This window comes from Vulpes lagopus, chromosome 5 (genome assembly GCF_018345385.1).
Source record: "Vulpes lagopus strain Blue_001 chromosome 5, ASM1834538v1, whole genome shotgun sequence".
In the NCBI taxonomy this organism is placed as follows: Eukaryota; Metazoa; Chordata; class Mammalia; order Carnivora; family Canidae; genus Vulpes; species Vulpes lagopus.
In genome coordinates, this window is record NC_054828.1 from 130,384,922 (window position 1) to 130,401,345 (window position 16,424).

Here is a 16,424-nt window from a genome sequence, read left to right on the forward strand (position 1 = left end):
TTAGCTCTAAGATTGCATAGATTATAAGATGCGTTATTACAAGAGGGATTTCGGGGGGAAAAGGAATTGGAAAGGACATAGGCACCACCTTATTCAACGTTTACATGGTTTGTAAGATTGCATCACATTTTATTTTTTAGATGCATTGCATTTTAAAAACGATAAGGGTTAGATATGAGAATCAAAGACAAGTAAACACAGATCCTGCATGACCCCAATGTATCCAGTCTCAAGGACATGACTCTGTGAAGCATCCGCGGGGCAATAAATTGAGCTCTGCCCTACATGGCTGCATGCTGCCTGCATTACCCACCTCCCAGGTCTCTCTGGGAATCTCCATGTAAAAGCAATGAATGTCCTCCCTTCCCCAACGTGTACACAGAGCGGCCCTTCCTGCCGCAGAGCCGTCTGCATGTGTCTTTCGAAGATCATCTGTTGCCCTCTAAGCCGTATAGAAGCTCAACACAAAGCAACATGTAAGGTGTGCTCAGGATCACCCTACACCCTCAGGTGGATGGAAGGAAACAAAATTCTAAAAGAAAGAAAGTCCAACAAAATATTTTTATCAAAGATGGTACATTTGATTTGGAATATATATAATATACATATTATATATATAAAATCAGCTTTGGAGGCAATTCTGTTCCTGTCTGCCTCCTTCCCGTGTTTCGTTAGCCCACCAGCGGGGTGCATATGCATGGGTGCCTGCCTGGCCTCCCCTGGCCAGTTCTTTTAGATTTCCATCCAAAGCTGATATAAGCTTATCTTGTCACTCCTTATTGAGACATTAAATTCTGATAACATGTTTCCTAAAATTGAGAAACAACAATTTCTTTATATTGGGCATTGTTTTTAAGTTAAACTTGATTTGGCTGCCACCTACCTGGCTTGGCTGAAAGTCGAATCTCAGTTTGGGGTTTTCCATCTGTTCCCTTGAGCTCACACGAAAATCCTCGGCTTATGCAATCTAATACCTCTGGCCGTGTGCTTCCGGAAGCCTCTTGAAACCCAAAGAAACAGTTGATTCCCTGGTGTGAGGAAGCCCAGGGCCCAGAAGTAGGGTAATATTTACCGGAGACTGCGGGAGGAGCACCTGTCCCTTCCCTCCTCCTCCCCCTCATAGAGGACCCAGAACACGGCAGGGATTGACATCTTGTGCTAGAAATTGCTCAGCCACCCTGGACATGCAGTGAGACAGGAGCTCCCACCTGCCCTTGCGGGTGTGGGCGCGTGACGGAGACCAGAGGATGTGAGCAGAGGTGAGGAGGGCCCCTCCTGGGCTGGCCCGTGCTCCCTTCCATTGGCTGGGTGCCCCGGCTCTGAGACCCTAAATGGAAGACAGACCCACAAAGCAAGAGGGGCCTCCTTCTCAGTCAGCAAATAGAGGAGAATCTCCTGCCTACCAGAAACACATGCCACCCTAGAAGGTCGAGAGAGAGAGAGAAAGAGAGACACAGAGAGAGAGAGAGTTCCATGTGTAGAACCACTGTGATTCCAGCGTGTTTGTTACGTAGCTAGAATTATCTTAAAAAACGCATCTCTCAAGTATCTGTCTATAACATATACAGTCATAATCGCAACTTATTTAACCACCTCCTTACATTTAGACATTTTGCTTCGTTGACATTTACTTATTAGAGACAATACTATAATAAATATCCTTGAAGAAATATCTTTGCCTACTTGAAGAAATAGTTACGGGAATACATATATTTTTGTAAGTGGAGATTTGTAGTCCAAGTGTATTGAGGATTTTAAATGTCAGCTTAATTGGATGGGAGCTAACAGATCGCCCTTAGGAAATGTGTGCCACCTTAGACTTCTCCAGATAATACATGCAAGCATCTTTTTGATACTTTTTTCAATCATGTATATCAGCAATCATTTCACTGTTTGTCATCATGACAGGAAACAAACTAACTTTTTTTTTTCTTCTTTTTTTGTTTTACTTATTTGCTACAGGTGACACTAGGTTTCTTTTCCTTTCACATATCCTTAAAAGCTGTTTATATTTTCTTATGTGTATTAGTTTTTCATGTGTTTTCTGTAAGATTTGTTTCAGTGGATTGTTAATTTTTAATTTTTTTTCTAGTGAAGAAACTTTACATATTAGGAATATTGTGCTTTTGTCTCTTGGTTATCTTGAAAATATTGTCTCTTGGCTTAATCTTACTCATAATACATTTTGTCATACAAGGCAACTATATTTTAAATTTATATGGACATATTGTTCTATTATTTTATTTTTTTATTAAATATTTTATTTATTTATTCATGAGAGAGAGGCAGAGACACAGGCAGAGGGAGAAGCAGGCTCCAGGCAGGGAGCCCAGTGCGGGACTCGATCCCAGTTCTCCAGGATCAGGCCCTGGGCTGAATGCAGCGCTAAACCACTGAGCCACCTAGGCTGCCCTGTTCTGTTATTTTATGACAAATAAGTATTACTGTCTTCTTTGTAAAGCCACGATATTACAAGAAAAGTTTATATTTTCTTGTAATTAATGCAAAGATATAAATATATATGCATGCATATACATTTATGTATGTAAATATATTATTTGGATAAATATATTTGTGGTGTATTTAGAATCAGGAGTTGATGTGTATGTGTGTATATATATATATATACACACAGTTTAAATAAACACAGAAATATATGTGTGTGAGTGTGTGTATATAATCCATCTGGGAAAAGTATGATGTAAGAGAATTTATGATTTCCATTCACATAACAAATTATAGTAACATTGTTCATCTTCATTCCTGATATAAAATTCTACGTTTGTCACACACTAAATTTCCATATATATCTGTATCAGCCTGTGATGTTTCCATTGACCCACTTGCACACCAAATGCACAATTTTGAGCCCTGCTTTACATGATTGCATGGGATTTCATCATGTGGATGTACAATAATGCACTTGGCTTATTTCCTCCTTGATACCTTTCATGTTATTTCTTTCAAGATTAATTCTTTAAATTAACCCCATATCAATACTTTAAAGGCTCTTGACACATATTTTCTTTTCTTTTTTTAATATTTTATTTATTTATTTATTTATTCATGAGAGACACAGAGAGAGAAAGAGGCAGAGACACAGGCAGAGGGAGTAGCAGGCTCCATGTGGGGAACCTGATGTGGGACTCTATCCAGGACCCCAGGATCACGCCCTGAGCCAAAGCAGACGCTCAACACCTGGGCCACCCAGGCGTCCCAACACAGATTTTCAGTACGATCTCAGAAAGAAATGAGTGACAACTTCCATCACCAGGAATGGGTGCGAGTTCCTGTTCTATCCTATCGACACCAGCGTGGACACTTTAGAGAATGTTGGCCAATTGGAGAGGCTGAAATAGCCTCTTGACTTCATTGTGAGCTCTGATCTTCAATGGATCATTTTAAAAATAGAATTTTAGGATCCAGCATCGTTATTCAAATTAACTCTGCATAAAGGGTGTGACCTGGTTAAGAGTTAATCCAGAAGACTTCAAAGTTCCAAATTACTTTCCTGAATGTGCTTGGAAGTAGGAGAAAAAACAAAAACGAAAACAACACACTTCTATGTTCTGAGCCTGATAATATTATAATGTAATATTGAGACCTTTATCTTTCTCGTAGAAACCCTCAAGTAACTCTAGTTTTTCAAGGTGGGGGAGGGGGGTTTGTGGCAGAGAGCAGAGCGGCTTCCTGGAGGTGACCCAAATGACCACCACTCTGGTGGGAGGCGGTCGGGTCCAGCATCACTGTGGCTGAATGAGGAACTCCCATCAGCTCAGCAGGATGTGTGCTGCACACACGCACACCCAAGCCCGCAGGAACGAGGCGAGGCCCAGCCATGTGTGCTTGGGTAAATCTGCTTCTTCCTGAGATTGAACAGCATCCTGCTCAAAGCCCGGCCAGCCCTAGGAAGTTCACTGCTGGTGCAGGTGAAAGCCTCCTCTCTCCTTTCTTTCTCATCAGGAAGAGGCTTTGTGGGCAGCCTGTGGCTTTGCCCGTGACTCTGGGCGTTCCTGGTCCACGCTGGCCCTCTGTGACGGCCATACACTTGGGGAAGCCAGAAATGTCGGGATGCAAAACTGAATTTCAGAAGCTCCTTCAGGTCGACGCTAGGCCACGTTTGCTGTTGGAAGCACACTGCAGCCTGCTAGTGAAAGGCTGCTAGGTTCTGACTTATGTCAGGAGGGGAAACATCATAAGCAGAGGAGGGGTAGTTCTACTGCTTTCTTGCCACGAAGAACCCTTCCTGAAGAGTCTGGTTTTGTAAAATTGAGTGACCCCCAGAGGCTGAGGGATGCTTTTCTAATTCACTGCCAGTAGCAGCAGCAGCAGCCTGTTCCCCAAGGACAGGATGTAGCTAATAATTGCCAGGTCGGAGGAAAGGCAGGAAAAGAAAATCACTGTGACCGTTAGACATGACTATGAATAGCAGAACTCCCCAGCAAAAGAGATAAAACCAGAGACAAAAAGCAGCTTGCCTTGCACCAGTGGTAGCTGCCGTTCCGAGAGACTAGTGTTTGCACAGCTCAGCCCGGGCAGTGTGAGGCACAGGGTGTCAGGGAGAGGTCTGGACAGGCAAAGCTAAAGGCCCTGAGTTTGCAAGCCTGGCCTTCTCAGCCACATAAAAACACCACCGATTGCCCGGGGGGCAGATGTGGGAAGAGCAAAAGGCAGGTCCTCCTACCCCAAACCCCAGAGAAGCCCCCAAACAAAACCAAGCCCCAGAGCTCGCTCCGGTGCATTCCTGTGTCAAACACCATAATCCCCTGCTACAAATCAGCCCCCCACACAGAATGTAAATAAGACATTTAAGATACCAACCTAACAAAGTGCTCCACTGAATCAATCAATCCATTATGTTTGTGGGCACAGAAAGGTTTATATAGATGCTTTAAGTGAGCCAGAGAAAGGGGGAGGAGTAAATGTGTTAGAGGTCAGTGTAAATATTTGCCTACACTAACAAATGTATATATTTAAAAACCAGAGGGGAGAGCTTGTTGAAGAGTAAGTAACAGGATGCATGCTGTTCCACATCAGATAGAATTTTCTAAAAATAGTTTTGACGATGCCCCCTCCCATAGAAGGGCGAGTGTCAGAGGAAGGGGGGGCAGGGCTGCGGAGGAAGGCCCGCCCCCCCCCACCGTGTCTCCAGCCTCCAACCTCCCCTGCAAGTCTTCCCTGGAGTGAAGTCACTGTGGTCGTTCAGGACTGAAATACAGTGGACATCTAATGGAAATACCCTACTTTCAGGTCAACGGGCTCTACCTTAAAAGGTCTCTATTTTGTTCAGAGATATTAATAACATCTGAAATGTTGAATGAAAGTAAAAAGTATCCTCTGAATGCTTGTGTTCGATGAGTCCCAAGATTTAAATTTCATAGAATTTTTATAAATATATATAGTTTTAATTTATGAGGCATTGGAGGCCACCTTCTCCACTGTCACGGCCCAGATAGTCCTGCTTGTCACTGTTGCTTCGGGTACAAGTGAGAACTTGGCAAGACCGAGGGGAAAGTAGAAATGACCAAACGCTGAAAGCCCTTCATCAGAGTCGCACTTTGAAACCACATCATTGACAAAAAAAAAAAGACAGCATTGCTCATTCTTGTTCTCTCGATAGGCCAGTATGGTTCTCAGAGTCTGGCGAAAGGTTCTGAGGAAGTAGCTAATGGACCACAGCGTTACTCACTGAAGTTTGTTGGTTGGTCATTCACTCACCCACTTACTCATGCCAGAGCATTTTCCAAAAACACAATAGAGCAGTACACCACAGTTTGGAAAACTCTTATCCAAGTTTTATTTTCAGACTTCCTGATTTAAATACTTTGGTATCAGCTTGGAAGCTAGATGGTAGTAAGAGTGCTGTCCAGCCCATGGATTTCTTCTAAGATGACTATCGCAGCACTAGGAATGGTTTCCACCATCAGCGTGCCCCAGACTTGCAAGACTGAGAACACGTTCTTCTTCTTGGCTGCATCAGAGGCCTCCAAAGGACCTGGAAACATGGACTCTAGAATGTAGGACTCAAGCTCCCTGCTTCAAACGAGCTTGCTATGAGCTTCCGCAGTGCTGTACCTTCTGCATGGAAGAGTCCTGAATTCTGCAAAATTTTCAGCTGAAGTACAAGGAGTGCATGTTACGTCGGGATATTTCACGCAACACTACACGACCCTGATCATGGTTCTTGCAACCATGCACCCACCTCTTCTAGACCAGTTATTCATTCTTTACATGTTGCCAACCATCACAAAGGATTTGAAACGCAAAGCTCATTTGGATGTCCTGGGTATCTTGGACTGATCGGTCTCTCTTGCCTGCCTCTTTGGTACACCTTGTCACGTCCTGCGTAAATATACTCTAACACAGCGGTTCCCTGCCTCATCAATCCACCTCAACATCCAGTCTTGTCTTTCTTCTTTCTCTTTTATGAATCAGCCTGCACTTCATGTTTTCATCTCCTACTCAATTTTCCTCGAAATTTTGCTTCTACTTCACTCTTCTGTTGACCTGTGGATTTCTAATCATAAACATAATATTTCTGAGATAGGATTATTCTCAATGTCTTGGATCATATTTTTAAGTTTACTTCTCATTTTGGACACTCAAGAAAGGGGCCCCTGGAGGAGATGATATTGAAGAATGCATTAGATTTCCATTGCAGAGGGACAGTGAGGGTGGAAAGGCACTTTAAGATGAAGCATTCGTATAAAGAAATATCTACTTAGGGATCCCTGGGTGGCGCAGCGGTTTGGCGCCTGCCGTTGGCCCAGAGCGTGATCCTGGAGACCCGGGATCGAATCCCATGTCGCGCTCCCGGTGCATGGAGCCTGCTTCTTCCTCTGCCTATGTCTCTGCCTCTCTCTCTCTCTCTCTCTCTCTCTGTGACTATCATAAATAAATAAAAAAATAAAAATAAAAATAAATAAAAAAAAGAAATATCTACTTAGCGTCTACTATGTGCCAGAGTCTATGCATCGAGTGTGAACTGAAGACCAAATTATAGTCTATGATTTTAATAGTTTTAATTAACTGGTAAAATAAGACATCTGTATTAATATCTATAGTATAAGTTCCGGGGATTAATGGTATCACACAATAGTTATACGTGGCGTCTTATGGCTCTTAGAAAAGATAAACATTTTCCTCAAATAGGATGGTCAGAGAAGACTTCCTGGTGGACAGGAGCTGGAATGCATCTGTAAAAATGAGTAGGAACCAGTAATCGGAAGGGGCGTGGGCAAGCAGAGCTCTGCTGTGTTTATGGAGATGCATGCAGCACTCGCAGAGGATGATCCGAATGGAGTGATGTCCAAAAAGAGGTTTGGGAGGAGAATGTAGGAAAGGTTGGCTACGCAGAGCTTGAAGGGAGCTTCAGAGAGCTTGAAACAACAGGCTGAGGAATTTGGAATATACCCTCCAGACACCAGTAAATCTCTGATGGTTTAGAACAAAATGATTCTTTGTACAGAAACTATAATTTTCTGGCGTGCCCCATTCAATCCTGCTATTTCACCGACCGCACGTGTTTGTGGAGTGCTTTAAATGTTTCTGTTTGACACGGCTAATTACATCACCGAGGCTTAGCACGTCATCCCAGGTGAGTGGGCTGCCCTGGGTCTCCCGAATGAACAGTCCCTCTCTGCCTAGGCATGCACCTGTAAGCTGAAACTTATCAAATGGTCTCTCATTTGGAGCAGAGCCAGTTATGAAAGAAAAAAAAATATGCCTTTAAATTTGAAGAAGGAGGTAATCGTCTTCCTTAATTAAGAACTGGAAAAATATTTGTCTAGACAGTCTGAAACTGGAAAAGAAGATATGATTTTGAACAGATAGAAGAAAATTGGCATTAATGAAGTGTCTAGAGAAGATATTTGAGAAACAATTCATCTTGGGCAAAGCATTTTGTAAACAGCTCTATTTCCCTTGGCCTGAAAGCCTTGGAGGAGTTTCTGTAAATTGGCATGTCTGCCTGCATAACTAACTATCTCTTCAAACGCACCATTATATCAATGCCCTGATCTGCTCTGACAAACTTGTCATTACATCATGCTTGCTTTAAAAATGAGAGCAGCTTGACTGGTCTCCCATGTGGCTGAAAATATATGAGTTTGAAATTTAAGAACCTCTATTTTAAATAAAACTGGAAGGGAAGGTAGGTCGCCATTAAAAAGTATCATCAATTACATAGAAACCAGATTCTAAAATGATGGTTTGTCTCAGCATTCAGGCCACACAACCCACTGCGAGGGCCCTCTTCTAGAAGCAAGGGAAAGCTCTGAAGAGGCCTGCTACGGTTTCAGTCATTTATATACATTTTAATGGATTTATAATTGGATTCAGGATTCCAGCTGGAAAGCAGGAGTAGGAAGTGGGGAAAATGTGTCCCTGGGTATTTCCTTTATAGGGATCATTGAGAAACAAGCCACATACTGAACCAGGAGAGAGGTGGGACTTGGTATGCCCCAAATTGAAGAATATCTCACAGAAGTCGTCCTGAAAAAGCTAAGCATCTGCCATCTAGCTGGCGAGGCTGACAATTTTGACATCCCGAGTCTGATCATTAATACGATTATTCATTCCAACCAGGACTAAGTCATTCTATTTGCATTAACTAAATATATTATGAAAAGAAGTCAAGCTGGCCATGGCAATAAATGGAATATGGAGATCCCATTTACTTCTCTGGCAGAAACCCAATATCCTTTCATGTTCCTTTTTTCCCTTCACAATGGACACAGCTGGGAACCTGCATATATAAACAAGAAGGGCTGGGCTGTTGTTTTTAATTCCTCTTACGTTTGAGGATTTTCACGATTACGGCTTTGGCTAATTTCGAAGTGATTCCAGCGTATTTCCTCATGTCGCAAACACAGAAATTGCAATTTATTCCAGGAAGGCACATAGAAATGTTCTAGCTCCTATTCCTTGTTTTATTATTTTTTTTACAGATATCTATGCAAATTTGATAATAAAACAGAGCTTGAAGTATTAAACAGTCATACGGTTGGGTAAACTCTTATCTAGTCATTAAATAAAAATTGAATTATTAAGGCTGTTACTAAGCCAGTAATAATTAACAGAATCGCTTATTAGCAGCTGCCTAAATGCTATGCTCTTCAGGTGTTTTTGCTTTGTGAGGAGAATAAGTGATTTTGAAGGTGCCCTGTTTATTTTCTCAGATATTCTTGAGAAAATCAACTCCAAGCATCGCCATTCACTATCACTGGTTGGCGTAAATAAGTGACTTAAATTGTTTTTCTAAAGTGTCTTCGATTCCAGTTATTTTTCACCATGACCACAATGTGGCTTTACAGCCAAGGTCAGGCCTCCGTGTTGACAGGGGACTTTCTTTTGGATGAAAATACTGAAAATTCTGGTTGCAGTGGCTGAGTCCTCTGTCCCTCCCGCAGGCCTGCGCTCATGGCTTCAGCTGTCCCTTCCCGACCCTCCTGCTGGCCCTGAAGCTCATAACCATCCTTCCTGCTAATCGGTGTTCCTCCTCCCTCAGAACACACACCACACACATGCACACATGCACAGAGACACATACATGCATCCACATGCACGCACACACACATACACACACACCACTATTCTCAAAGCATCCCCTGCCAATCCTTCTTTTACTATGTCCCTTCAATTCTTATGTGTTCTTTATTCTGACATATATTTTGCATTTGCCACCAGCCTGCTATTTCACAAATTACTCTTCTGGGTGAATGTTTTCCTCCCAATAAACTATAACTTCCCTCAAGAGCTTCTGTGATTCTTCGACCTACCTCACGCCATCTAGCAATTTAGTTGGTGCACAATGGATGCCTCGTAAAGACTTTTAATTAGCCATCTCTCCCAGAACCACATTTTGTTGTGTTTTTCATTGCCTGGTTACCTAATTACAACGGTCTTTATGGCCCTGAGGTCATTCCCAATACCCTCCTGGTCCCGGTCAGCCTGCAATTGTCACCACGTTAGCTTCTCCTTTTGGCAAAGATGTCATTGGCTTCTGCAAGCCAGACGTGCAAGCTCCCTGCCTCTGCTTAAGTGGTTCACACTCCTGCACTGCTGTGCTGCTGCCTTAAACAAGAGAGCAGCCCAAGGCAGTAAAATCACACCTAATGCGTACTTGGGACATTTTCATGGGGTTCCTCACTCCCTACATATTGCGGGATTTTTCTTGCAACAAAGGGTTTTGGAAAAACATGATTTTATGTTAGATATAGCACAGACGCAGAAAGGCACATAAAATATTAACGTATATAACATAAAGAATTGAGTGAGGCCGACACCCTTGTCATGACCACCCAGGTTAGGGGATGGAACTGTGGGCCCCTGAGTGCGAGTGACATATCAGCCCCCTCTTTCATGGAAGTCACCTTCTTATTTTCCCTTCTACCTTCATCTCTCCAGTGTGCTCCACTACACACTATAATTTAGCTTGCCCATTTATTTTCATTATCTTCTAATAATTTTAAGAATTCAAGACCAATTGCTTTCTGAGTATTAATTCTACATGAATGCTTCAGTAAGCTCTGTGTTTCGCTGTGAACTTACATATACGCTATGCATATTCTCTTAGCCGCACAATACACACATCCGTACGCACACCTGTATTCTCTCTACTTTCGTCTATCTCTCTTTCCACCTTTATAACTATATATATATATACACCACTTAAATACAAATTTCACTGCTACTTAATAGTCATCTTGATTTCGAGCCATTATGCATGGTACTATCTCTGTGATTTTTCAGGTTTTTAAATTTTGGAACAAATTAACAACTATGATGCTGAAACTAAGGGAAAATGTCAATATAAAATACACTTGGATAGCTTAATACCTATGGGTACTGATGGGACATAAGAGAAAAAAAATCTCTTTCATTAAAGACTTGATATAAAATCTATAAAGATTATTTTCAGAAAAATTACTTCTCATGCCAGGAAGTACTAAATATAGTGTTAAGTACAGTTCAGACAGTGATTTCCTTCAGAAGGGTTCAGATGATTTGCACACATTATCTTGTCCTTTTAGCTTCTGAAGAGTGTCGAATCATGGGTAAGTAATGATGATCTTATTTTGAGTCAAGCAAGAAGGGCAGAAAAGAAGGCAAATGAAATACGTGTGTGACCTAACACAGCATCCTGCAGGTCCTGTAAGATTTCACGGCCTCCGACACGGGACGGCTGGTAGTCCAACACTAAACACAAATGTAGAAAAGCTGGAGCAAAGTCCTTGCAAGCCGACAAAGTCTATCTTTCTGAGTTTGAAATCAAAGTAAGACAAAAGGAAAGGAAATCAGCCAAGGAACTCATCAGAGGGTTTTACTGGGAGTTGCGATTGAAAGTAGAGTGCAGAGGGACTTTCAACATTATTGAGCCAGAATTACACAGACCATGTATGGGTACTGAGATATTTCTAAACCGGCCTGTTAGGTTTGCATTTGTATCTGTGGCCTCAGACCCATCGGCAGGAGGCAATTCGCGATGAAGTCAATATAACAAGGACAGAGCTAAGGTCCATTTGGAAAAGCCTGATGTCGGCTCTATGTTGCCCCTCATTCATATTTGTCCACTTCCACATTCAAATGGAAGGCTTGAATGATTCCAGATTTAAGCCAGGGCATCCATGCTTCAGGTAAAAGGGCATCACATGTGAAGTGTGAATCTGGAGAGCAATCTCTCTGCTGATACTGTAAGCAGGTGCTACGATTTATCTAACACCTGGAAAAGATCAATAATATCTCCTATTGTTGAAGCACAGTGGATGTGATGCCTTAACTTCATTTCAATACTAAGCCTCTGTGCCTCATTCTGTTGTTTAGAGTTATGATCAGAATACAGGATCCCCTCTTCTTTGAATTAAAAAGTGCTGTAGCAAATACAGACCGTACTAGTGACTTTGGTCTCATCTAAATGAGCTTGAAGTGCCAATAAGACCTATCTAGACTCAAATGTACAATATATATATAAAACAAGATCAATAAAAATCTGCAAATACCCAACTGTCCCTATTGCTCATAATGGAGATTATGAAACAGAGTAATAGTGACTTATGGGTGAATAAATATGAAAGTATTCTACAATACAGAAAGAATAAAAATTCCTGAGGATGTTCCTGTTTATGATAAAGGTTTTATCTTCCACTTGAAAAAGAAAAAAAAAAAGTTCCGGTAGTTCAGCTTACTAGGCATTCATGTAATAATTCGTTTAGCTATTGGTTTGTTGGTGGCTCTCACTTGCACTATAAGTGATATTTAATCCATTAGGTCACTTCAAAGCAATGAAAAAGTCATTGTTTTAGGACTTGGAGCTCATAGAGATAACTATGTTGAGGTTTCTTATTGAACATAGCATGATATGTTATTTTTGAAAAGGGTAGGTAAAAAGTTCATGTCTATTTTGCATGTGTGTTTGTGGATGGAGGGAAAACAGAAATCTCCAGCATCTGGATTCACATTCTGAGGAATTTACTTAGATTTTCTTATTATTACTGTGATTTCACACCAGTTTTTAGAAGCACATTGTCACTTATAGATCTGAATTTATTCTTACAAAGAGTTGAAGAATGTTCTGAGAAATTTATAGTGGGTCTAAGACTAGCTAAGCTTCTCAGAGTCCCACAGGCCGTGTTGTGTTTATCAGATCACTGACTCTATGGGGAAAAAAATGCTTTCTTGTCTCAGTATTTCTCTCTCTGGTTTGTGTTCATTCTGAATGGGATTAAATTAGTGTGTAGAGTTTGTACACCTAGACTATGGAAGCTGGGTCCTTTAAATGGTTCCTTGAAACCATACAGAATCCAAACCATCCACTAAAATGGGGTCATCAACCCTACAGGGTGATTGAGAGGATTCAGTGGGATCTTACAAAGAGCTCTCATGAGGCTTCAACACCATGATCCACTCTCCTGTTTTCCTCCCTCTTCCCCCAATGAATCAACACCAGGCCTCAGTGATTCTTCTTGGAAGGGTCCTTCCAGTGTGTCCTCTTCTGTTCTGCTCCATAGAAACTTCTCTAATTCACCATCACTTGTCATCTGAAATATGGAAACCAACCCGTCTGGCCTCTCGCCTCAGGCTTGCTTCATTCTAATAGAATGTCCCTTCCTCAGCCAGGCCTGCCTTCTCAAAACAAAAATAAACATGATCATCTCCTGTTTCAAACCCTTTGGTGCCACCCCAAAGTCCCCAAGATAAAGTCAGCTTCCTTCATATGGCTTACATAGTCACCCATGACCTGAGGCTGCCCAGCTCTCCAGGGCGGTGTCTGAGCTCTCTCTCTTCAGCCTTTGGTGCTCCAGAAAAGAGCATCTGTGAGAGAATAGATGCAAACAATGAATTTCATGAGTTTAATAAATATACAGCTAACATTTTCAAAACTTAGGGTATAATTTCCACAAGCCTGGAGTAGGTAGGTGATGTTAGAAAATAGTCAAACACTGGTTAGTAATAGGACCCTGGGAAGTCCCTTTAGTTCCACGTCTTGGCTCCCTGTGTGTGATGTGAGGGGCTTGGACAAGATGATCCCTTAGAATCTAGGGTCTTAGAAGTCGTGGCCCCTCAGGTCTTGGAGGTCGTGGCACTCAGAAGTTCCTTGACCGTGCACTCGTGTTGCATGTTCATGCTGTGTGTGCAAACAAGCTGAGCAACGTGTCAAAAGAGGTCAAGTCCATCCTTACACAGTGACTCCTCTTTTTCAGAGCTGAAATCTACAGTTTGGGGCATGGTGTGAATTGTCCATGAGCATTATTCATTAACATGCTAGAGAACCTGTTACTGAGTAACTCTATCAGATGCCTTGCTAGACACCTCTCAGGCATCTTTCCATTGAATTCTTTCAATGTCCCGTATGATGGATGGGTCCCTTCCACCCGATGCTTCAGAAGAGAAAACTGAGCCTCCCAGATGAGAAGCCTTGCCCCACAGAGGGAAGATGAAAACAACCCCAGTCCGTCAAAACTCAGGGTCTTAGCCATTGTGGCACACCTCCTCCTAAAATCCCACCTGCATGTGGATCTCATCTGAGATCCCTAAAATCTCCCATTGTGAGAAATATTCTGCTTCTTCAGTGTGGTCAACTCACTTCTAAACTCTGATCATCTCTGACTCTCAGGAACAGTGTGACCCAAGCCAGGATTTGAGCCCAGAAACTCGTACCTGCTGCCGCAGCTCTGGGTAGATGCCAGTGTGACCCCTGCCGCAGCTCTGGGTAGATGCCAGTGTGACCCCTGAACCCAGGCTGTGAGGGGGGGCGTGGGTAGGGGCACCTTGGACGCACTTTGCCCTCTGCGCCCCCCTGGCCCTTGCAAAGGGGATAGGACCTTCAGTACCTCACAGTCAAAGACAGACCCGCGGTATTTCGACTCTAATTATCATCATGATGGTAAAGCCGGTCATCATATGCCAAACATCAGGGTTATAGTGCCACAGTGTCAAGTGTTTTCCAAACTCCGGCATTGCCCACAGGACCTCGATAAGGGGGTGTGCTTTCTCTTCATACCCTTGTATCGGGGTGTGATAGCCTCACTGTTTCATTAAAATGTGGGATTTAAAAAGGAAATCTTTCACTTTTCTTTCTTTCTTTCTTTCTTTTTTTTTTTTTTTTTAATACGAACATTTCATGAATTTGCATGTCATCCTTGTGTGAGGACCATGCTAATTCCCTCTGTATCGTTCCAATTCTAGGATATGGCCTACCGAAGCGAGCCTTAAAAAGGAAATCTTTAACTCCAAAACAAAAAATGAGGAAACTGGTCTCATTTGTCGTAAGTGCAATTTGAAGAAATGCAGGCATCACTAAATAGATGCAGGACTTTTTTTTACAGTTTACCTGTGTGCTACTCACAGTCATCGGTTCTACCAAAAAGTTGTGCAAACCGGACCAGTTCTTAGGAAATCTAGATGACTTGATTGCTGGTTTTTACAATCCTGCAAGATAGGACACATTGTCTCCATTTTACAGATCTCACATCATGATAATCTGCGTAATTTGCCAAAAATGTGCAATATTTCTGATTCCAACATGTTTGATCTTCCCACAGCCAATCCAGCTGCAGATCAATTAGATTCATGTCATGCAATCTTTTCTACTGTGGGCACACACTTCTTTGTTTTGCGTCTGTGCTGTTATTCCTTCTTACTTTGACAGTCATGGCAAGCGACGGAGAAAAACATCAACCAGAATGTCACGATACATCTCAAAAATTTTTTTCCTTATAAAAAGGGACTCTGTGTTCCAAACTGCTAAATTTAAAAATGCTGTTTAAAATTGTGTGTCATCTTCCTTATTGCTCATACAAACTCCAGAACCTTGGGTTAGAAAAATCCAAAGGACGATCAAACCAACGCATGTCTGTATGTCCACAGGGAAGGACTCCCAAGTAGCCCATTTTCACTGTGAATGATAATGAAATTCAGCACCTGTATGAAGAGCCTTTTCAGCCGTCCACCTCACTCACAGACTGTGGCCCACAAAAAAAAAGGGACAGCAGAAACAGTAACCTACAGGCAACCCATGAGAATACCCCTTGTCATGATGGATGTCGGGCTTCGTGCACAGTGCAATGACATGCCACACTGAGACATTTCAATGAGATTGTGTAAACTTTACATCTATTACCTGCAAATCTTGAGGTGGGAGTGGGGAGGAAGGATAGTGGGAAGGAAGTTATTGAAGATACTATAAGAAAATGAGAGAGGATGATGGGGGAATCCAAGTGGCTGAGTTGGTTGAGTCCAACCCTTGATTTTGCCTCAGGCCATGCTCCACACCCAGTGGGGGGTCTGCTTGAGATTGTCTCCATTTCCCTCTGCCCCTTCCCCCATGTTCTTTCTCATAAATAAATAAATAAATAAATAAATAAATAAATAAATAAGGGTGAGAAGACAAGTGGGAGAGAGAGGGAGGCAGAGGGAGGCGACCCAGATTGCCTGTTGCCAACCAGACACACCTGACTGTCCCTGACTTCACTAAAGGTAACAGAGCTGAGATGCATCTGTGTGAAACAGGCCCTACCTGGTGCTAAGACCACGAGCCCTCATCAAGGGCTTTCAGCCTCAATTCAACTGCTTAGCTTAGGCTTTTCATCATTTCATGTAAAAAAAAAAAATCCACCTGCTTAGAGTGGTTACCTTAATCTAACTTGGGAAATTATAGCTGCAACTAGTATTTAGAAAACCAGCTGGCAGCCTGACAAGTGAGAACACAGTGCCTGTGAGCAAAAATCCAGGCTCCTTGAAGCACTTTTGCCTGGGAAGATGCTCTACCGGAGCTCAAAGGTAGTTCCTACAATGTGTGGACATGTCAGATTTCAGAGCAGCTTTTTAAGCAACAAACAGAGGAAAGATGTTATTTTTTTTCACAACCATTGTGCCTTTTGAAAGAAAGGGGCCAGAGTGTGTTTATCTGACCTGTTGTGACATCA

At 42.3% G+C, this 16,424-nt stretch overlaps 1 non-coding gene across 1 annotated transcript; it reads right to left on the reverse strand.

The window, feature by feature from the left end:
* Positions 1–14,602: 14,602 nt before the first annotated feature.
* On the reverse strand, positions 14,603–14,708 carry LOC121492252. The gene has a single exon (XR_005988162.1). It is a non-coding gene; the product is annotated as a U6 spliceosomal RNA (small nuclear RNA).
* Positions 14,709–16,424: the final 1,716 nt, after the last annotated feature.